Source organism: Ambystoma mexicanum, chromosome 7q (genome assembly GCF_040938575.1).
Source record: "Ambystoma mexicanum isolate Mex_15411 chromosome 7q, UKY_AmexF1_1, whole genome shotgun sequence".
NCBI classification, from domain to species: domain Eukaryota; kingdom Metazoa; phylum Chordata; class Amphibia; order Caudata; family Ambystomatidae; genus Ambystoma; species Ambystoma mexicanum.
Genome location: NC_090941.1, coordinates 808,346,975 through 808,371,155, shown reverse-complemented (window position 1 = coordinate 808,371,155; position 24,181 = coordinate 808,346,975). Strand labels below are relative to the sequence as shown.

The window sequence follows — 24,181 nt, the reverse complement described above, 5'->3', positions numbered from 1 at the left end:
GTTCATCAAAAGTATTTTCTTTACAGAAAATGATGCTCTAAATGTTAGGAAGAATCCTGTGCAGTGCCCTTAGGGACCACTACACACAATTAAGAATACAAGTGGTAATACAAGTTCACCTTTGGTACAAGCCTGTACTACTATGTTAAAGTGGTAGCAGTAGTGGAACAGCCAGGCCTATCTCAAGAGTATATGAGCAGTAGCAGAGATTACACAAAGGGACCACAATTACTGTAACTCAAGCAAACACTGACTCAAGGTTTCAGGAAAAAAAATATAAGTACATTTATTTTTAAACCATTTGTTATAGACACAACACTTCTATTAATTCAAAACCACACGTAAAATACACTACAACCAACCAATTCACTTGGTACAGTATAACTCAAGGTAAGTATCCTATGTATCCTATGTTTTAACAGACCGTTGTTGTGAAACAAAAGACGTTACCGGGAATACATATGCGATCACTTTTTGACAGTAATGACAGTTCGCTCTTACTAAAGATACGCGTATCAGCGGCAAGAAATGTTACCGGGGCAAAAACACACTTAGCACCTGAGTTAACTAGAGAGAGTTGGGGGTAAAAATCATAGGCAATACTTTTGTCAGGGCAGACAGAATCAGAGAACACTCGTTGACAGAAATTCAAGAGTCAATAGGCCGGAGCCAGTGTCAAGTGGAACCGGGTTCCTGTTGTCGGACAGTTCAAAATTCAACATTGCCAGGAGTAGATATTGTCAACAGAGGAAGCAAAAAATATAAGAAGGAGGGAAGATAAGGGCAAGTCTTGGAGGAGGAAAGGGATTCAACCTAGCTCCTCGACACAGAAAACAGTACCTTATTCAAGAAAGAAGCTGGTGCCACGGCAGTTGTTCCTGGTAGTTTCCTGCAGACCCTCGGTTCCTGGAGCTTTGGCAAGAAGGAGGACGTCTGGAGGGATCTGCACCACACAGGGATGAAACCGGCAGCAGCGACGGTGAATAAAAGGCGTGCTCCTTAAAAACAGGAGAGGCTCTTCAGATGGCTATCCGGACCACTACAGCAGTGTGCAGCGATTTCGACCACGAAGAGGATCCTCTGGCTGTGGAAGGTGAGCTGGTTATCCCCACCAGGCTCAAGGGAAGAAGACTCCGATCTGGATCTTCTCTGGTCGTCGAAGGGTAGATAGCTCAGGACTGCAGCAGGGCTTCATTGGGGCGGGATAGTTGCAGCAGCCATCGTTTTCTCCACTTCTCTTCAGTTCCTTGTAGTTCCAGTGGCGACTCTGACTTTCAGCCCAAGAGTCCTGCCTTTTATGCGAAAATCCCCCATTCACACAGCCTGGCTTCAATCATGCAGCAGGAGGGTTGTCCAGCCCAGGCAACCACCTCAGCCAATCATGACTACACCCCTCCCTCACAATCAGCCCACCCAGACACCAAGGCGCCTAGAGGAGGGCTTCGTGGCAGAATCCCGCCAAAAGACAGTGAACAAAGAAGGCAAACCTGGTCTGCCGTGCAAAGTAAAACACAAGAAGGACTTTAACATAAAGTAACATAAAGAAAAGGTGAATAAAGCCAACCGGAGCCAAAAAAAAGAGTATTTGGTCAAGTGGGTTTATGTTCAACGCTAATATAACAGCCTAAAACAATACCACATTTATATAGTATAATCACGGTAGAAAAGTTAGGGTAGATACCACTGCCACCAGCCAAGTTGTAGGGCCTCATTACACGAATGATGGTGGACCAAGGTGCTAGTAGCCGGTAAAATACCAGCACCGCCTTAGTGGAAAGGGGAATTATCGCCCTATTCCATGGTTGGTGGGGCCGTAATTCCCCCTTCCCCCATTGCCCTTCCCCATTCCCATTTTTGCCCCATAGGGCATAATGGGAATGGGGAAGGTGCTAATTACGGCACCGCAAATTGCGGTACCGTAATTAGCTCCCTGGTCCCTTTGCGGGTTGGTTTTTAACGCCTGCAAAAAGCAGGAAAAGCAGGCGTTAAATTCCCCAACCCGCAAAGGGACCTCGTAGTAAGACGGTAAGGGTTTACCGGTACCAGTAAAATACCGGTACCGGTAAACCCTTACCGTCTACCGTGTAATGAGGCCCTAAATGTTAAAAGAGCGAAACAATGTTCTAGGAGGTACAGATAAAAAAGGATAAGGATTAACCCTTCCCAGTACTTAATGTAAGATGGGGTGCACTGGATCTGTGGTTATTTAACTAAGTAAAGTAAATGGCAACTTTACCCTTTTCTGGGGGACTGTAGTCAGCCTCAGAAATGGAGTTGGTGGGAAGTCTAAAAGACAACCCTGTGTCACTGCACTGAAGGTGCTGTGCAACACACAAAAAGAAGGGGGCTACTGAAGTGGTGTACTCCAGAGTCCACAATCACAAAAACAGATGAAATACGCCTGGCAAAACACAGGTAAGAGTGGGAAACAGAGGTACACTCTTACCAAGTGAAAAAAATAAACTCCAGAAATCCAGTAAAGCTGCTGGGGGACTCACTAGGTAAGGGAAATTAGCCATTGAATGAGAATTCTCCCTAACACTAAAGAACCAACATCTCTGCAGAAATGTTAAATCTTCAATCAACCCCTTCTCCCCCAGAATAATACTTTCAAAATCATATTCCCCATCAATCTTCAGAATATTATTCATTGTCAATGTAACTTCTCTCCAGAAATCCCTCACAGTACCACATTCCCACATCATATGTTTGAAGGACCCCAGTCTGTGTTTGCATTTCCACCATGCCTCAGACTCTAATAAACCCCACTTGTTGCATTTCTGTGGAGTCCCATAAACCCTATTTAGAATAATCTGTCTTGCTCTTTCTGCCAAATTCAATGAGGCCAAAGACACATTCCTGCATATAATGTTCCATCTGCTCATACTCATTTCCGAGTCTATCACCTCTGACCATTTGTCCAATAGTTTTTCATCGGGTACTTTATATTGCGCTAGATGTACACCCTGGAGGCAATGTGACCATTCAATTTGAAATCTTGTAACCAATCCATCCTGTCCATGCAAGCATCGAAAGTCTTATTCCCCATAGTTTTTGTGAGTTTCCTATATTCCCAGAGTGTACCATTCTCAATATTTTTTCCCATTTTCAGTCTTTCAAATGTAATCCATTTTCCCTCTTCAAAAAGCTCACCCAGCCATTTGATTCCACACAGATACCAGATTAGCCAAAAAAGTGTTTTCTGCTCCAGCTTAAATTCTGGATTTAGTCATAGATATGAGTTATTTGAATAAGCGATTCCTTTTTTACTTTGCTTCATAAGCTCATTCCAGCACTCCCTCAAAAATGTTCTAGTTGCATATGATTTGCAACCCTGTGCATCTTCTGATGTTATTAGCGCCCTTGGTTCAAGTGGTGTACATCTACTAGTTTCTGCCTAGGTCCAAATGTCCATTGAGTTTTTTTTCGATGAAAGATAGCACATGTCTGTAACCATAGGCCAAATGATGATTTCCAAAATCAAACAAAGCCAATCGTCCATTTTCTGTTGACACTTGCAGCTTCCAGAGCTTTAGTCAAGGGTTGTTTCCCCACCCGCAAGAATCACTTTATCAGACTATCCATCTTCTTCATTAGCTTATTTCTCGCTATTATTGGGATCATACTCGGGATGTAGTTAAAATGGGGAGCAGAAGTCGTCTTGATAGCGTTCACTGTTCCCCATAAACTCAGCTTCAATTCATCCCATCTACGCAGGTTGTCTTTTTCAGCATCTCAATTAGGTCAATCAAATTAAGATCCATTATACGGTCCACATCTCTCGTCAGCCTAATGCCGGCAATGCTTCAGATTTAGACCAATTTATTTTATAACCTGAGTACTCATGAAAGACGTAGGTTTGATCCATTGTTGCTTGTACCAAAGATTCTAATCCTTGTACCACAAGCAACATATCGTCTGCATATAGCCATAATCTTTGTGAGGCTTCTCCAAATTGGACCCCTTGAATCATCTGATCCTCCCTGATCTTTGTGACCAATGGTTCCATAGCAGGTGCAAAGAGCAACAGAGAAAGGGGGCAGCCTTGTCAAGTTCCTCAGCCCATTTCAAAGCATTCTGATGAAAAACCATTAGTATTTATACTGGCTGCTGGTTTTGCATATAGCAGTTTAATCCATCCAAGTAAGTTTTCTCCCACTGCGGAGCCCTCTAAAGTGGGCATTAAATATTCCCATTCAAGGCGATGAAACGCCTTTTCAACATCTAATGAGAGTACTGACACCTCAGCAGGTAACTGATTGCTTTCAAATAAAGTCAGTATCAGTCTGCACATGTTTTCAGAAGCATGTCTCCCTCTAACAAAGCCAGCTTGTTCTTGGCCAATGAGTCTCAGTAGTATTTTTCCCATTCCCATTGCTATGGTCTTTGCTAGGATCTTATTATCTGTGTTAATTAGACTTATTGGCCTATAACTGCTCAGATTCAACGCTGATTTTCCTTGTTTTAGAAATAATGAGATTGTGTCATATTGGGTTGTTTGGGGGAGTATGCAGCTCATCTGCGAGGATTGCAGCATTGCTAACATCAGAGCATAAACTGCATAAGGCATAATATTGTAGAAATTCTGCCGGTAATCCATCAGGACCTGGACATTTCCCTGTGTTTAGACAGCACACAGCCCTTTTAAGTTCTTGAATGTTCCAATCATTCTCCAGATTTGAACTGACGGCCCTTTCCCTTCCCCACAGGGATAAAAGGCAGAGCACGAGAGCACACTTCAAGCAAGGCCGAAAGCACGAGGAACCACTGTTCCGGAACGGCAGTTCAAATGAAGGAGAAAGGCGGACGACAAGAAGGTAATTACCCTTGCCTTTTTTTAACTCAGACCTGCAAAGCCTTCGATAAAGGAACATTAAGATCGGGAATTGCAGCTGGTGATTGGTGTGGCAGATGTGAACAGTATAAAGGGCCCTCCCGCACTGATAGCCAGGGTGGGAAAAGAGCTTGCTGCCGTGGTACCGTCCTTGACTCCAGCGGAAGAAAAGCCAAGGAGTTCAACACAGCCAGTGAGACAGAAGAAACAGACAGTAAAACGCACTGTGTTAAGCTCAAGGTTAAAGTGGCAACATTTACGTAAAGGAAAGAATATAATAGACAAAGGTCTTTTGTGAATGACCGAGGTATTAGGGTTAGAGTGGTCCGGCACAGCGTGGGTGTTCATTCGAAAGACTGTAATGAATACCCTGCTCCTGAACAGGGAGGATACGTTAAGCTAAGAAGTCTCAAAGAGCCAGAAGACACAAGGGGAGGCCAATGAGAGAAGTCAAAGTGGTCATATAAGGGTCGAGTCAAAACCCTGTATACAGTCGAAAGTCTTTGAAACATGGTAAATTGAAAAACTACAGGAACTGCATTGTGGTGACAAACATGAACCCGACTGAGGGGTGCCCACAGTGGGTTGTTGGTCTGAGCCTGACTGAGGGAAGCTGACGTTGTGAAAGGAATGAGCGCCCTGTTGAGGACGATCCTCAGGTGAAGAGTAATCGCCAGACTTGAAGAAACAGAAGGAACTTTTGTTTGGTGTTTGTGATGTATCAGGCCCTCTGAAGCAAGAGACTTTGCATAAAGAGACTTTGACACAGAAAGCCCTGATACTGGAAAAGGAACTGTAAACTTGGGCCAAAGAAGCCCAGATGTGTGCTGTGCTCAAGAGTCCCACCTTGTCCCACCTTCAAACGCCACCTTCAAACGTGGGGAAGGGAGACCCCGGCTACAACATCCTGGCTTATCCTTTTGAGAATACTTCTTTCTTTCTTTGTGAACATTAACACACACTATTTTGTATTTAGAGGTAAGGATTGGCAATAGTATTTTTAGTGTAGGTACTATTTATTTGAATGGACTCCTCTAGGACTGTATTATTATTATTTGATGATCGTAGCTTGCTCCAATTTTAGGTTTAGGTTTAGATTAGGCATTTATCCAACCCATTTTTACAGTTTAATAAACACCCTTGAACTGTGTTCACTTGTGTCTGTCTTGCTTTGATACCATGCCTTCCTTAAACTTCACTTGTTACTCGATATGACGTATTCTACTCTATTATACTCTATAATATTTCTGCTATGTTAGATAGTAAATTTGACATTTTACACTGCAATGATTTATTGGCTAATTTGTCAATGTAGTGTGGAAAAAGCTAAGGATGGCTTTTCTTGTAATTTTTCTTCATTGCATATTTTTTCTTTGTGAATTTTGTTACATTTATTGAGTATTAACACTATGTTATTTGTTCTTTATTACTATATCGTGAGAGGCTACATCATCTGCAAAATGCCTCCAAAAGAAGCATTCTGGAGGCAGAAAGAAGGTGCTCAGCAGTGTTCCTCAAGTGTTTAATCAAGCCATGCCAATTATTCAGAAAACTGCAGCTACCAACGTTCGGTGAGCCTGGTCCATCCACTAGTGCCAGAACCGTTAGTAAACAAGTAAGTACTTTTGTCTCTGAGCCCAAGGCATTATCCAAGTTGAATCATATCGAGAATAAGGTGACTGGTGTAGTGCTGTCTGCGATCTTTGGTTGTGATGTACAGTCACGGGAAGCAGGTAAAGCAGTGGGACAGAAGCAACAAGATCCAGCTGTGACTGCAGAGAAGGCAATTCCTTCAGACAGCGACAGGGATGGTGGTGAAAGCGCGCAAAAGGTCAAGGGCATCCATTCATCACCATCACCTCTTTCCAGCAATAATGATGATGATGATGCCAGTGACCTCACTCTGGACCCCTGGAGGCCATTACTGAACTACATCTAACTCTCTGTTCCTAAAAACCTTCCTTCTTGAGCGCTTCGCTCAGCCACCTGAAACTCTGAGGGTCGGATGCTACTCCAGGCAGAGAGTAGGGGTATAGCTCTCTTCTCTGCAGGTGCCTCGCTCTGGAATGGCCTCCCTGCCCCTCTCAAACTTGAGCCAGAGCACCTGAAATTCCAGAAAAAGCACAAGACCTTCCTTTTTGCCTTGCACAATCTGAATGGCACAAGGCCTAGTGAGATTGTTTGTTTTGTCCTCCCTCTGTCTTCTCTCTCTTGTCTTGTCGCACCTATAAACTATTGTGTACAGGCACATTATAAATAACTTACATCATATCATATCATATAGTACCACCCTATTACTTTCTGAAAAGGGCACCTATCATAGATCTATCCTAACCTCCCTCAAGGGAAACAAAACATAATCCTGTGACCATATTTAGGGTAAATAAGATTATGTTTTACCATTATGGGGCTCATTTTCCAGTGAGCCGTAACGTGATTGAATGGTAAAAAACCCTTCATTAAGGCTTAAACGCCTTGTAATCATGGCGAAGAGGAGGGGCATGGATTTTCATAGCGGTGCAAATTATATGATATGATATGGTATTTAGAACGCACTTAATACCCAGAGGTTTCTAAGCGCGGATCCGGGGATCGAACCTGTGTTGCTCCGTGTCGTCGTCTTGCATCCAAGGAGAGCATGTTGCCACTGAACTATTCTCCCGAGACAAATGATGGAGTTCCCTATGCACCAACATAAAGCAGGCAGCCCGATAGGGATCCATTGTACATTCTCCCGCTCATGCGAGTATGCAGGGAGTGTGGACAATGACAAACCCTCCCTGACATGCTAGAATGTCAGGGAGGGTTTAATTTCAATTGGGAACACTGTTTACAATGAATGAATGTTAAGCAGTGTTCCCAGCAGAAATTAAACCCTGCGTGACATGCAAGCATGTAAGGGAGGGATTAATTTCCTTTGTGAGCACTGCTTGCCATGAGAGTATTGAAAGAGGCACACACAAACAAAAGTAAACGCTGCCTGCAATGCATTTCATCACTTTGCAGTGCAGAGTGCGAATGTGAAGGGCAAAAGGCAATGTTCACGGTTGTCCACCACCTTTTGCCCTATACATTTGCAGCACACAGTGCAACTGATGAAAATTTGGCAATGTAATGGCTCCCGGCCTTCAAATTATGCTTTCGTCCAACACGAGCTCCAGTGTGATTTGATGTTACAATTACATCTCATCACTTTCATAGCACTTAAAAGCGATAAACCACACAAATATATCAACACAGCACCTGAGTTTGAAATAATTCCAGACTGTGCTTGGCAAAGTAGCGAGAGCTAGCTTTTATTTTGTTGTCTATTCTCAAAACGGTTCTGAGTCACAGGTAGGGATAAAACAGACCTCTTGCTCTGCGAGCATACACTTTTATATACAAAAGGAAAGTCTGATATTTCCATAGGTGTCACTAAACACTCTTCCCACAACAAAAGTGGTATCAATTATCACAAAAATGTATTAAGATTCAATATATATCATAAAACAATCATAAAAATGATCTTAGTACATAAAACATATACATTATGTTTAAAACCACACAAGTAGAAACACCATAAGTGAGTAATGTTTGCAGTTATTCCTTAAGGATCTTACACTGTGTGTACATCTCACACTCTGATTCCTATGCCACACTACTAATGGCCTATTTCCTATTGGTGTAATACAAAAAACCCGACTTGTACAAGTTTCTGTCCTTGAGATACAGTCATGCAGGACATTCTTCAGGGGAAATTGTCTTGTGCCGGAATTTTAAAAAATTCTTCTTTTCTAGGGGAGAACCCTGTTAATCAAAAAAATGGACACCGTATTAGTATCTAGTAACAAAGTATCAATCTCTATTGACATAAAAAATATATGTACCCTCATACCTCAAAGGGTAAAAGATATGTCTTGAATTACATACCTCTCTTCCCAATAATGAATCTTGGGCTTTTTCTGTTATGTGTTGCAGATTCCCAATTTCTTCAGGAATTCTTGCGTTTCCTTAATCTCCCTTATCTATAGTATTGTGCAATTAGGGCAAAATTAATAGGGGATTTTACAAAAACTCCCATATTTATTCACTTCCAAGGCTCATAAAAATATAGGTAATCAATCTTACCTATTTCAATGCAGGATTATGCTGCAGTATGGCTAAACACCTCGGTCCCAAGTATTCCATAAGGATCTTTCCCATGTATGGGTAAGTGCCACAATCTCCACTCCCCTTGATGGGTCAATTATCTGTAAAAATAGAACCCCCATTCAAATACCTATCATCTCAAAACCATTTTGTACAATGACACACCCATAAAGGAGCGTCACAAAAGCCATGTCCTCACTTACTTTTGAGTGTTTCCTCTTTCCTGCCAACCACAATCACGCTACTTCTGTGTCCCTGCTAGGATCTGTAGACCCGCGAAAAATTTGCAGGTAAAAACAACCCAAAACGTGATGTCGTGACGTCATCGTGTACTAATGGCACGCAACGACATCACGGCGCCACGGGAACGTCCGAAAACGTGCCGTATGGACATTGGTGGCAAGCCCATGTAGTTCTGGGACTTTTAGGCACTGTGTGTGCATACACAAATGTGCCGTGAAGCAAAATAGCGGCAGGCCTGTGCCCTTCTGGGACTGGGTGGCAAGCCCATGTAGTTCTGCGACTTGTATGCACTGTGTGCGCATACACAAAAGTGCCGTGAAGCAAAATAGTGGCAGGCCTGTGCCCTTCTGGGACTGGGAGGTAAGCCAAACCACCTGTATGCAAAAAGTTAATAGTCATCTCTCTTCTAAAATGACTCAAAGCACGAAAATATCGGCCATGTCGAAAAACACCTCGACTTTCATTGAGAGCCTCCTGTTTTTTGGTAGACATGATAGTGGCTACGTGGCCATCATGTGGCATGCAGGTCCACCATAATATATAAGAAAAACAACACCTGAATGTCAAAAAATTACTGAATGTCAAAAAATTGCAGCCACACTTGCTGGCAAAACAAATACCCAACAATCAAACTCTATGTCACACAAATGGTGGAAACAGTGTCATACACAGTGCTACATATTATTTTCCCATTGGCATTATTTTGTAACACATCAACTTTGCATTTCATTATAAGGGAAACACAGGTAAGTACAACAGATGAGTACAACAAGCGCAATCCCCCAAGAAAAGAAGGACTACGGGAACCCCAATCCTCATGTCAAAAACTCTTAAAGATCTAGTTATTATAAAAAGGTAAATTCATGATCATTCTACTAAGTTACAAGAGAAACATTATCATCATTCTCTAATTACCTAATTAGGCATTATGCCATTCAACACCTTAATTCAGACCTTTGATGTGACTTTTAGACAAGAAGATGAGTTTCTGTTCTAAATGCAATAGTTTCCTGTTAATAACCATCTGAGACTGCCCCTTGACCTGTTTCAAAATGCACCACTCGAAATCGTTACATGAATGTTTCATTTCTATAAAATGCTTGACCATAGGAGCTTGTTCCACCTTATTCCTGATACAGCTCCTATGTTCAATCATTCTAGTTCTGCATTTCCTATTGGTTTTACCAATATAAATCCATTTACATGGACATACAATCAAGTAAATCACATTATTCTTATTAGAATTGGTATGTTCATTGATGTTCCACATCCTGTCAAGGCCCAAATCTACATTCACTGTTTTTCTTGTTTGGGTACACATTGAGCAATTACCACAAGGAAAATGCCCGACCACTGGGGGAAGACCCCACAGATTGGTTTGTTGCAAGGGCCTCTTTTTGATACTCACATCATTTCTCCTTATCAAATTTCGTACGGTGGTACTCTTTTTGAAGGCTACAATGGGTCTCCCCACTTCCTTGGTCATGGTCTTATTACAATTTCTTGTCACAATGCCCTTGATTTTGTATGACAAATTGCTGAACGTATTGACAAATACTAGATGTGTCTCCTTTGTCTTTCTTTCTCTTTGAATTTGCTGATCAAGGAGGGATTTATGATTATTATCAAAAGCCCTCTTCGCTGCTTTTTTTACCAGGGTCTACAGATCCTAGCAGGGACACAGAAGTCGCGCGATCGTGGTTGGCAGGAAAGAGGAAACACTCACAAGTAAGTGAGGACATGGCTTTTGTGAAGCTCCCTTATGGGGGTGTCATTGTGCAAAATAGTTTTGAGATGATAGGTATTTGAATGGGGGTTCTATTTTTACAGATAATTGACCCATCAAGGGGACTGGAGATTGTGGCACTTACCCGTACAAGGGAAAGATCCTTATGGAATACTTGGGACCGAGATGTTTAGCCATACTGCAGCATAATCCTACATTGAAATAGGTAAGATTGATTACCTATATTTTTATGAGCCTTGGAAGTGAATAAATATGGGAGTTTTTGTAAAATCCCCTATTCATTTTGCCCTAATTGCACAATACTATAGATAAGGGAGATCAAGGAAATGCAAGAATTCCTGAAGAAATTGGGAATCGCAACACATAACAGAAAAAGCCCAAGATTCATTATTGGGAAGAGAGGTATGTAATTCAAGACATATCTTTTACCCTTTGAGGGATGAGGGTACATATATTTGTTATGTCAATAGAGATTGATACTTTGGTACTAGATACTAATAGGGTATCCATTTTTTTGATTAACAGGGTTCTCCCCTAGAAAAGAAGATTTTTTTAAAATTCCGGCACAAGACAATTTCCCCTGAAGAATGTCCTACATGACTGTATCTCAAGGACAGAAACTTGTACAAGTCGGGTTTTTTGTTTTACACCAATAGGGAATAAGCCATTAGTAGTGTGGCATAGGAATCAGAGTGTGAGATGTACACACAGTGTAAGATCCTTAAGGAATAACTGCAAACATTACTCACTTATGGTGTTTCTACTTGCGTGGTTTTAAACATAATTTATATGTTTTATGTACTATGATCATTTTTATGATTGTTTTATGAAATATATTGAATATTAATAAAATGTTGTGATAATTGATACCACTTTTGTTGTGGGAAGAGTGTTTAGTGACACCTATGGAAATATCTGACTTTCTTTTTGTATATAAAAGTGTATGCTCACAGAGCAAGAGGTCTGTTTTATCCCTACCTGTGACTCAGAACCGTTTTGAGAATAGAGTTGTTGGAGACCAATAGAGTCTCGGAGGTTAACGTGACAAGTGACACAAATTTGTCCTTAATTCCCCCTTATTTTACGTAGTGTGCATTGAGGCTTGTTAAAGGGATCTCGTTATGGAATCCGAGAAATGTTTAGCTTATGATGATGAGTATGTTCGGAAGTTGATAGAATCTTTACCAATAGTAGGTCTTAATAAAGATTTAGAAGCATTAGATAAAGATGACCAATGGGATTAACTAGTCCAGATGAGGAAGAGACTCATCCGCACAGAATTACATGCCATCATCATGCTAGAGTATGTCAAAAACCAGGCTTTACCCCAGGGCCTTACTGTAAGAAACAAACCCAGACTGTTTTTAGACAATTCAGAGTTTGAACTAAAATGGAGTTACATTTCTAACAAATGTGGCCGTGATTGGTTAATACTAATGATCGAAACAGCACAAGAAACAGCTAAAAAAATCGAGATTGAGCTGAAGGATTTAGAAGAAAAAATCAAGAGCAGATTTGAAGTGGACGCTTTCAAAAAAGGCCTAGATAAACATTTTAAAGAGATGCAAGAATTTAAGAACGAAACTGTCTCTGAAAGAATCAAAAGAATGAAGAAGGACATGCTTAACTTCTCTCATGAGAAAGCTTTTCGTCATACTAATAAAGACTACAAATTTGGAGAGCCCAGACCCAATATAAAACAGAATCGGAGAGTACGGTTCCGGAATACATCGTATAGTTCGAGTGGAGGTGGCTCCTCGGATTATGATGAATCCGGTGATTCAGATATTCCTAACAACAGGGGGGGAGGCCGTCCCTCTAGAGGTAGAGGAAGAGGCACAAGAAACAACAGCCAGAGAGGCAACAACCAAAGACAGTCTTTTTTAGGAAGAGGAGGAGATTAGAGACAGTGGGAACCAGAACAGATGCAGACGAGGAGTTACAGGGGTTGTTAGTGAACCTTTCAGACACCCAGATCACTAAAAAAGAAGAAGTACTCAGTAAGGGTTTGAATTTTGTACTCACTAAGTTTCACAATCCTTTTGAGTTCAGGATTGAATTCAACCAGTTCATGCAGAAAGTTCAACTGAAAGAATTCTTTATGGATAACGCCTTTGATAAAGGCGACAATTGCAGTGGTTTAAGAAATCCCTCCGTTTTTTGTGCACCTATTAATGCACATTCAGCAGAATCTAAGGATTTTGAAAATAAGGTTTTGGAGGAGGTAACCAAGTTGGAAACCAAGGGTATCCCTCACCATTCTAACTTAAGTGTAGCAGAACAGAAGATTTTGAAAAATGTGGGTGCGAATGATAAGATAATTATTCGCCACGCCGACAAAGGAGGTGCCATTGTTATATTGAATAGGAGCGATTACATCCAGGAATGTGAAAGACTGTTATCAGATGAGAATCATTACCTACAAATAGATAATGATCCCATTAATGACCTTTTAGACATCATTTTAGACAAGGTACAGAAGGCCGTGGACGAACAGATGATTAGTAAACAAGAGGGCGAATATCTCATTAGAGAGAACGGTCGGGTGCCCATTTTCTACACATTACCAAAGATTCACAAGAGTTTAGAGAACCCACTGGGGAGATGTATTGTCTCAGGTGTGAGTTCCCGTTTGGAACCACTTTCGAAATGTGTTGATTTTTACTTGAGACCTTTCATTCCCACCGTGAAAAGTTATATCAAGGACACCACGGATGCTATTAACAGAATAGAGGGGAACACTTCTGACCCCGAGGCCAATCTACTTATTTGCTTAGATATTCAAGCATTATATACAAACCTACCTCAGTTGGCAACTTTGGAGGTAGTAGAGGAGACTTTATTGAAAAGAGATGATGAAAACCTGGTATCCAACTCTTTTATTAAATGGTGCACAGAAGAGAGTGCCCTTACAAAAAATGTCTTTCAATTTATGGGACAGTTTTACAAACAGATTGAAGGGACAGCTATGGGCTCAGCCATGGCCCCTAATGTCGCCAATTTGTATGTTAACATGTTTGAAGAAACGGTAGTCTACAATGAACGCAATCCTTTTCAGAATAATATCGTCTGTTGGCTAAGTTATATAGACAATGTTTTCGTCATTTGCAAAGGGAATGAAGAGGAAGCATGTCATTTTTTACAGTGGCTCAATCAACAAAATAGATACCTTATATTCACCAGTAATGTAAGTAACAAGGAAGTAAATTACTTAGATATCTGTATATACCATCAGAATGGGTCACTCCTAGTTCGATCATATACCAAAACAACCGATAAGAATGCCTTGTTACATTTTAAGAGTCATCATACCCAACATGTGAAGAATAATCTCCCGTTTGGTCAATTTTTGCAGTTAAAAAAGAATAGCAGCACCAATGAATCATATGAGAATGGAGCAAACAATTTGATTACCAAGTTGGTACATCGGGGCTACCCTGCCCCCTTGGTAAAAAAAAGCAGCTAAGAGGGCTTTTAATAATAATCGTGAAACCCTCCTTGATCAGCAAATTCAAAGAGAAAGAAAGACAAAGGAGACACCTCTAGTATTTGTTAATACGTTCAGCAATTTGTCATACAAAATCAAGGGCATTGTGACAAGAAATTGGAATAAGATCATGACCAAGGAAGTGGGGAGACCCATTGTAGCCTTCAAAAAGAGTACCACCGTACGAAATTTGATAATGAGAAATGATGTGAGTATCAAAAAGAGGCCCTTGCAACAAACCAATCTCTGGGGTCTTCCCCCAGTGGTCGGGCATTTTCCTTGTGGTAATTGCTCAATGTGTACCCAAACAAGAAAAACAGTGAATGTAAATTTGGGCCTTGACAGGATGTGGAACATCAATGAACATACCAATTGTAATAAGAATAATGTGATTTACTTGATTGTATGTCCATGTAAACGGATTTATATTGGTAAAACGAATAGGAAATGCAGAACTAGAATGATTGAACATAGGAGCTGTATCAGGAATAAGGTGGAACAAGCTCCTATGGTCAAGCATTTTATAGAAATGAAACATTAATGTAACGATTTGGAGTGGTGCATTTTGAAACAGGTCAAGGGGCAGTCTCAGATGGTTATTAACAGGAAACTATTGCATTTAGAACAGAAACTCATCTTCTTGTCTAAAAGTCACATCAAAGGTCTGAATGAAGGTGTTGAATGGCATAATGCCTAATTAGGTAATTAGAGAATTATGATAATGTTTCTCTTGTAACTTAGTAGAATGATCATGAATTTACCTTTTTATAATAACTAGATCTTTAAGAGTTTTTGACATGAGGATTGGGGTTCCCGTAGTCCTTCTTTTCTTGGGGGATTGCGCTTGTTGTACTCATCTGTTGTACTTACCTGTGTTTCCCTTATAATGAAACGCAAAGTTGATGTGTTACAAAATAATGCCAATGGGAATAATGATATGTACCACTGTGTATGACACTGTTTCCACCATTTGTGTGACATGGAGTTTGATTGTTGGGTATTTGTTTTGCCAGCAAGTGTGGCTCCAATTTTTTGACATTCAGTAATTTTTTGACATACAGGTGTTGTTTTTCTTGTCTATTATGGTGGACCTGCATGCCACGTGATGGCCATGTAGCCACTATGATTTCTACCAAAAAACAGGAGGCTCTCAATGAAAGTCGAGGTGTTTTTCGACATTTTCGTGCTTTGAGTCATTTTAGAAGAGAGATGACTATTAACTTTTTGCATACAGGTGGTTTGGCTTACCTCCCAGTCCCAGATGGGCACAGGCCTGCCGCTATTTTGCTTCACGGCACATTTGTGTGTGCACACATGGCGCCTAAAAGTCCCAGAACTACATGGGCTTCCCACCAATGTCCATACGGCACGTTTTCGGATGTGCCCGTGGCGCCGTGACGTCGTCGCGTGCCGTTAGTACGCGATGACGTCACAACGTCACGTTTTGGGTCGTTTTTACCCGCAAATTTTTCGCGGGTCTACAGATCCTAGCAGGGACACAGAAGTAGCGCGATCGTGGTTGGCAGGAAAGAGGAAACACTCAAAAGTAAGTGAGGACATGCCTTTTGTGACGCTCCTTTATGGGGGTGTCATTGTAAAAAATGGTTTTGAGATGATAGGTATTTGAATGGGGGTTCTATTTTTACAGATAATTGACTCATCAAGGGAAGTGGAGATTGTGGCACTTACCCGTACATGGGAAAGATCCTTATGGAATACTTGGGACCGAGCTGTTTAGCCATACTACAGCATAATCCTGCATTGAAATAGGTAAGATTGATTACCTATATTTTTATGAGCCTTGGAAGTGAATCAATATGGGAGTTTTTGTAAAATCCCCTATTAATTTTGCCTTAATTGCACAATACTATAGATAAGGGAGATTAAGGAAACACAAGAATTCCTGAAGAAATTGGGAATCTGCAACACATAACAGAAAAAGCCCAAGATTCATTATTGGGAAGAGAGGTATGTAATTCATGACATATCTTTTACCCTTTGAGGGATGTGGGTACATAGATTTTTTATGTCAATAGAGATTGATACTTTGTTACTAGATACTCATAGGGTGTCCATTTTTTTGATTAACAGGGTTCTCCCCTAGAAAAGAAGAATTGTTTAAAATTCCAGCACAAGACAATTTCCCCTGAAGAATGTCCTACATGACTGTATCTCAAGGACAGAAACTTGTACAAGTCGGGTTTTTTGTATTACACCAATAGGAAATAGGCCATTAGTAGTGTGGCATAGGAATCAGAGTGTGAGATGTACACACAGTGTAAGATCCTTAAGGAATAACTGCAAACATTACTCACTTATGATGTTTCTACTTGTGTGGTTTTAAACATAATGTATATGTTTAATGTACTATGATCATTTTTATGATTGTTTTATGAAATATATTGAATCTTAATAACATTTTGTGATAATTGATGCCACTTTTGTTGTGGGAAGAGTGTTTAGTGACACCTATGGAAATATCGGACTTTCTTTTTTTATTTTGTTGTGCCAGGTGGCCCCAAAAATCCATAGACAAAGATAATACATTGAAAGGGGTTTATCACAATTGTATCAGAAGGGAAGGGATCAGCCTTAGAAACAGTGGTGGCGCTCTAGGTGGAAGGTGTTTGACAAGTTGGCAAATTGGAGATAGAGATGCTCCAACTGAGGGATGCCACAGAGGCTGATCTGGGCTACGAAAAACTGAGAGAAAAAGATAGCCCTCCTGTCACGCTTCTCAAAATTAAATATGAATGCAAAAAGAATATATTGAGTTGCAGAAAACTATATTTTTAATTTCAAATCTTTGAGTATGAACACATAGATGTTGAGCAAGCCTTTGATAAGTTATAGATGACAAATCTTAGAACACCAATAAGTGAGAGCAGTCTAGCTCAAAGTAGGAGTCATGTTGGAAAAACAAAAAAAAGGGGAAATTAAACAGAAAATTGTCCTGGAAGGGATGTATTGTCTTTAGTTAAAATTCACTAAGTCAATAATGGAGTTCTGGTTGGCTTGGTTCCTCTAATATTCAGATGAGCTCCAATCGTTTACAAAATTATATTGTCCTTATTTAGTTGCACTAGGTTGTAAGATTATATTCCAGGTTGCTGCAGAAAAAGTTGCAAATCAATGACAGTTTGAAAAGTCTCTCAGTTGCTTGCACTAGGATTCAGAAAGGGTTGGGAGGTGATTGGAACTTGAGAGATGCTTGGTAGCTGTCACTAAGTCGAAGCTCTTAACTTGGTGATGTGCAGTAAAGTGAGACAATTTAGTTCCTTGATGATTTTATGATGAACTTGATTTGGTGATATAGAACAGAGCAAGACATTCTATTTCCTCTTTCCTTGGTGATGCAAAGCAGAACAAAACAATTTATTTCCTCCAAAACATTTTTGTTCCTCTTAGCTTGGTGATGTAAGACAAAGCAAAGCGATTATTTTTTTCCCCTCAACACATGTTTCCCCGCCGCATAATCCCAGCGGTTCTTCAGGAGGAATATTAGGTAAATTAGTACTGCAGAAGTCTGAGAGGAAGAAGGAAAAAGGACAAAGAAATGGGGATCAAATGTGGGAGAGCATTGAGACTTGTGCTATGTTATCAAAGTGCCTCTAAATAGTATTAAAGGTATGTTAGGAATTGGTACTTACAGAATGATGGGGTCCCAAATGGCAATGTGGTTGTTTCCGCTTTATCAGATGGGGCGTGTCTGAGTCAAGGTACAGATTCTAGGTCTGTAATGATTGTCAAAAAGATGTGTGAGAAACTGGTGTAGTAAAAACTATCATAGCGTTTTTCTGTGGTACTTATAGTCAATGAACCTCGTTATGTACGTGCATTGGCTAGAATGGAAAGTTTTGGAATGAGCTGGATTCTAAAAAAAGTGCTTTGAACATTGAAAATCGTTTTTTTTTAATAAAAAATAATAATTGTGCAGGTTAAAGTAGAAATATAAAAATATGGAAGAAATATATATATATACAGAATTTCTAACTATCTATCACAATTGTAGGCAACTGTTTTGGGAAGACTGGGATGGTTGAAACTAAGGGGATCCCTAAAGCTGTCTTGATCTCTCTATGGACATCTGGGCTCCTCCCTTAACCCTGGCCCAGGCATCCCTAACACACAGAAGATTACCAAAGTCCTCTACAGCCACGTAACCCATACTGCCTAAGCTTTTTTCATCTTGGCGTGGAAAAAAAAGTGTATCTTACTTCAGGACTTTCTAAGGGATATCTCCGGTCTGGTTTGACAGCCTAATGTCAAAATGGCTTCTCTTCAAGTCTATCCCCTTCTCACTCTCTCTCACTCCCTCATTCTCTATCTGTCCCTCTATATCCATCTTCTCTGTCTCTGGTCTCTCTTGTCTCCCTCTCTCCCTGGAGTATATTTTTCTTCTCATCTCACTTCTCTCCCTCATCTCTCTTTATCTGCTCCATTCTCCTTCTCCTCTCCATGTCTTTTCTGCCACCCTTGCACCACATATCTCTCTCCCTCCTCTCTTCCTTTAGCTGCACCCTCCCCTCTCAGCTCTCTCCCTCAATCGCACGCCTGCTCCCCTTTCTCGGTATATCTAGATGCCCACCCCAGCCTCAGATCTGAACAGGCACCCAGAAAGTTTCTTCTGGAATGTCACTCCTGGCATACAGATAGTGATGGTGAGTACATACATTGGAAACTTTTTTCTTGTGATTCCCTTGTGGTGCCTGTTTCACTAAAGTCGTAAAATCCTGTCCTTGAATCTGGTGCGAGGGCACAGATTTTCAATGGGCCTCTTAGCCCCACAGATTAGGCCTAACATGTCGTCTTCCTTGCTTTTGCTGCAGCAAGGGAGGTCCAAGTATTCTTGAGACCATTGCTGTAGGATAACATCCCCGATTGTGCTGTTTCCTTCAGGAAGTTTCCTTCATCCTCCTCAGAGAGATTGTACTGCTGTAGCTCAAGTGGTTTGATCTCCACCTCTGTGAGCCCAATTAAATCGTATTTCTCTGCTAGTGATGGTACCATCCTGGTCTTAGATATATCTTCTGACTGTGGAACTTCGGCATCCTCTTAGGTCGTCCCCTAGTTTCTCCTTGGGACATATATTTCCTCCTTATCTAGGACTGTGTCTAGCTGACCATCAGTCCTTTTCTCCAAGAGTTCAGCAGATGCAGCACTCGGTCTCCCATCTCTTCTTGATCCTCATCTGAGCTATCTCTTTCCTGTAGAGGTAAGGATAACCACTCCCACCTGGGGTCCATTGACAAATCGGGCAGGAATAAATATGTAGCCTCCTGTTCTCTACTTTCTAGCTCCTTTTCAGGATCATTCTGTAGAGGTATTTGTATTTATGTATAAAGCGTTTACACCTAAGCATGCTGGGGCTATTGGTCCTCAGGCTCCTATGTACCACTGCAGCACCCCACAGCCATTGCTACTTCCTTGACTGCTCCCAGCAGCAGGTAGTGCGCCAAGTGTTCTGTTTATTCTTTTAGATGATCTTGAGGAGGTTCCTCTTGCTAAGTAGATGTTGCGTTCAAAGTGATGCCACTGGATTCCTAAGGTGGACACCCACTATCTTTGTAGATATATCTACTTTATGGGCTGTCAAAAATGTATCCCACCAAAACCAGCTGACTATCACTCTCCCTCTGGAGCTGGATAGGGGTGTGGGAGAAGTTCACATGCAGGGCACGGATGTTACTATGATGCTTTGGTGGGTTGATTAATGTAGTCAACTGGTATGGTGGTACCTTTGAGTTGCTCTGGTTTAGGGTGAAATAGCCTCTCATTCACGGGGACCCAGTAGTTGCAGGCGATATGGACATTGTAAGCTTTTTTGCATGAGGATTTTTGGGTTGGTGGGCATGTCTGATCAGTCAGTGCATGGAAGACCAGACCTGGGACTCTGCTTTTCTCAGATAATGTTCTAGTGGGGTTAGTGTCTAGAAGAGCATTCTGCTTTTGTGTTCTTTCTCTATGTGGGTGGTTTCTCTCCTGTGGAAGGCCTCTGTATTAGGCCACGAGCAACACCACAATGACACCACTTGTGACAGATAGCCTCATAAATCCACCAACAAAGATAAGTCAAGGGGCCTCATCACAAGTTGGGCGGTATTCCCGGATTAAAATCCGCTGAGCGCTATTTGCGTTAACCCCGCAACATTTAGGCGTAAACACACCCAGATCAAGAGTTGACATGCACAAGCACGAGGCTCCACGTTAATATCGCAGCAGGAAATGCTTCACTGCTGGAACTGGAAATAAAGCAGTAGCCATTTTGGAAATCACGATATACCAAAAATCGCAGCCCCTTGAAGCCACCCACTCTTGAAAACCCAGTAAAAAGTTGCAGGAGCATACCAGGAGCAAGTCAGCTTCTGACAGGGTCAGAAAACCCAAGTTCTCTGACCAAGAACTTGCTATACTTGTTGAGGAGGCCATGGGCCATCAAGACGATCTGTATGGACCACAGCAGCGGAAGACAACTGCACAGCTGCGAACACAGATCTGGAGACAGGTGAGCCAGAAGGTGTCAGCGGTGGGCCGTGTGCCCAGGGACAGGGAGGACTGCCGCACAGGAGCGAGATCATGGGGAATGGAGGAGGGACAGCACCACCACCACCACCACCGGAGCTCATCTCATGGGAGGAGCAGATGACCATGCTAATAGACATGGGTACAATTGAAGGAGTCAGCAGAGCAGAGGCTGGCACCAGTACACAGGAGTCTGCAGGTTCGAAATCCTCCTCCCTCCTTGAAAATGCATTATGTAGTCAGGCCCACCCCTCCATATCCAGTGTGAATGTATGTGTTTGCAATGTGTGTGATGCACCACAGCCACCCATGAGTGCTCCTTTGTACCACCGAACCCTAGCGCCCCCAGGTATCATGAATAGCCTGAAGTACCACCAATGTATCAATGTTAGCCCCATGGGAAACAGATCCATGGCCAGGCCACAGCAACGAGATGTGTGCTTGCGTAACAACCCCCCTCACGTACAGCGCCATTGGAGCTGAGCATTCACAAAAGACATCTGAAGATGACACACCAACATGTCTGAGCAGTGTCCCTCCCCTGTAGCACGTTACAGCAGCCACAACATAGTCAACAACAAATATGTAATGGGCAAGCATGATACAAAATGTGCCCTAACCCTCTGTAAAGCATAAAATGCATGATACAAATGTAAGTTGCCCTCACCTCATACCACACCCTACGCACCCTATAGACATGCAGAGATCATCGCAGGGCAATGTTGATGCTGAAGAAGCAGGCACATCCAGCCGCATGCTTAGACGTGCATCGACCAGCTCCACCACCCTGCAAAGGGCCCGTCCGGAGAAGTCAAGGCGCAGGACTCATTCCAGGTCACCCCACTGCAGCCCAGTCAGACCGGCTCTATGTCCACAAGCCAGCAGGGTGTCACCGCCTCAAATGCCGGAAGCCACCAGGGGTCTGCAGGATGTGGAGGTGGCCACCAGTGGGACAAATATAGACAGAGCAGCGGTGTCCTCACCCAGCCAGAGTGTCACTCAGGAGATGGGCACATCCCAAGGGACCCCCAAGCAGGTGCCAGTGGAAATACACTCTCCCCCATGTACCTGAATGTGTATGTTGTGCAGGCATTGCACACCATTGCCTGATGTCGATACCCATTCTTATGGCTCCCCTGAAAGCAGCCCCCCAAACCGCTGCAGCCCCACCAGACAGGCTGCCAGGTCCACCAACAGCTCCCCTGCCACCCCACGCAGACCTGTCAGGCCGAGAAACACCATACCTGACAGAGCCAGATTCACAGGAGATGCTGTAATGGGATGGTTGGACGTCATAGAGAAATGTCAGTGGAATATTGAGGCCATGGCGGCTGACCACAACTGCAACATCAAAGCAATAAGCCGTGCCATTCACAATGCAGCAAAGACCATGGCGCGTGACAATGCCCGCACACGTAGACTGGTTGAGGGCTGTACAGTGGCCCTGACTGGATTTGGACAGAGAGTCTGTGAGCTGTGTGAGGGCTAATCTGCTCATGCGGAGCAGATGCGGGAGGCGAACAATCTGCTGAGCCAGCAGCTGCAGTTTGCAGGAGCAATCCCATCAACATCAACGACACCCACAGAGGGGTCCCTGGAGAGTTTGCCCAGGCGACGTTCCCTGCACAATCTCCCACGCCGCTCACCAGAGGGACCGAGATGCGGGATGTGTCCATGACCATCATAGATGGACATAGCACATTTGGGCCGAGGCCCAGGCACATGGACCCACATGCACTGTGTGGGGTGTTTCAGGGGGCAGGGGGGTTTGTGTCCTGGGTGTTTGAGGGGCAAGGGGGTATTGTGTGCTGGTGTGTTTCAGGGGGAGATTGTGTGCTGGGGTGTTTCAGGAGGGTGGGGGGATTGTGTTTTGGGGTGTTTCAGGGGGGAGGAGGGATTGTGTGCTTGGGCGTTTCAGGGGGAAGGGGGGATTGTGTACTGGGTTATTTCAGGGGGAGGGGGATTTGTTCTACAAAAATAAATCTGGGTCATACTACATAGAAAGCTTGGATATTCCTTGATTATGTGAAAGTGCTCCTTATTCTACGAATTATATTTGTGACATATACCCATCCACCAGATCAAAAATTATTGTCAATCAACGCCTGTCTGGCCAACCTCCCCTCCCTCACCCCATTCCTGTGTGCATTTGCCCCGCCTAAGGGCAAATGCTCATCGTCACTCCCATCCTCAGGTGGTTGGCCATCAGCATCCTGGGGCAGTGGCACATGCCTGCGGAGCGTGGCACAGACAAGTATGATTTTGCCCACTTTCTCTGGTGCATACATCAATGCCCCTCTCATACATCTTAGCACTGGAAACGTGCCTTCAGCAATCCAAATGCCATTTCCACACAGATGCATGTCTGCCTATGGGCAATGTTATATTCTAGCTCTGCTGGAGTTTGTGGATTACGCACATGGGTCATGAGCCATGTGTACTGCGGGTATCCAGAATCACCTGCAGGGGACAAAACGTGTATATTATGCCTAGGTTTGTAATGAGTATGTGCAAGGGTTAGACTGCAATTCACTGAACACTATGGTCATGTATGTGTGCAACAGGTACATGCTATCTAATTGCAATATTGGTATGCATCCATCATCATTAGGGACATGCATGTAGTGACCAAAACATACATTCTGGGTAAATGGGTAAGGTGTTATGTGGCAGGTTGGAATTACACGCACAAGGTGGCAATGTACATGCTGAACAAGTACGGTCATGTGTAAATTTCCATTTTCAATATGGTGTCTTCATGTGCACCGTGTGTAGTGTGCAATGTGTGCCATCTGCCTTATGGGGACTACCTGCATGCCCCACCCCCTATGTCTCATTGCCACAGTGGTGCATCCCTTACCTCAGCATCCGGGTCCCGTCATATCTGCCTGTTCACGTACTATATTGTTAGTTGATGGGTTGTGGCTGTCACTATGACTGGTGTCACGTTTGCTACTTTGCAGATAAATTAACATTTGGCCAGGCATGTCAATGCCCATTCAGGTGTTTCTCAGGGACGTTCATGGTTGTGTCTTCACCTGCCCATCTACAGTGGTTTTGTCAATGTGTTTTCCATTAGACTCACTTGGCACTCCTGTGTGGTGCGCAGGATGAGATTGTATTTGGGTGCCAGGGCGGGTAGCAGCACTACAAAACAGACAAGATGCATTGTGGTTGTTGTGTTTCCACATGTCATTGTGCATTCACATGTGAGTGG

General features: G+C 42.7%; 1 protein-coding gene across 3 annotated transcripts in view; it reads right to left on the bottom strand.

The window, feature by feature from the left end:
- The window catches only part of PGR (progesterone receptor), an 877,082-nt gene that overhangs the window by 382,337 nt on the left and 470,564 nt on the right, over nt 1-24,181 (bottom strand). The window lies entirely within an intron of this gene.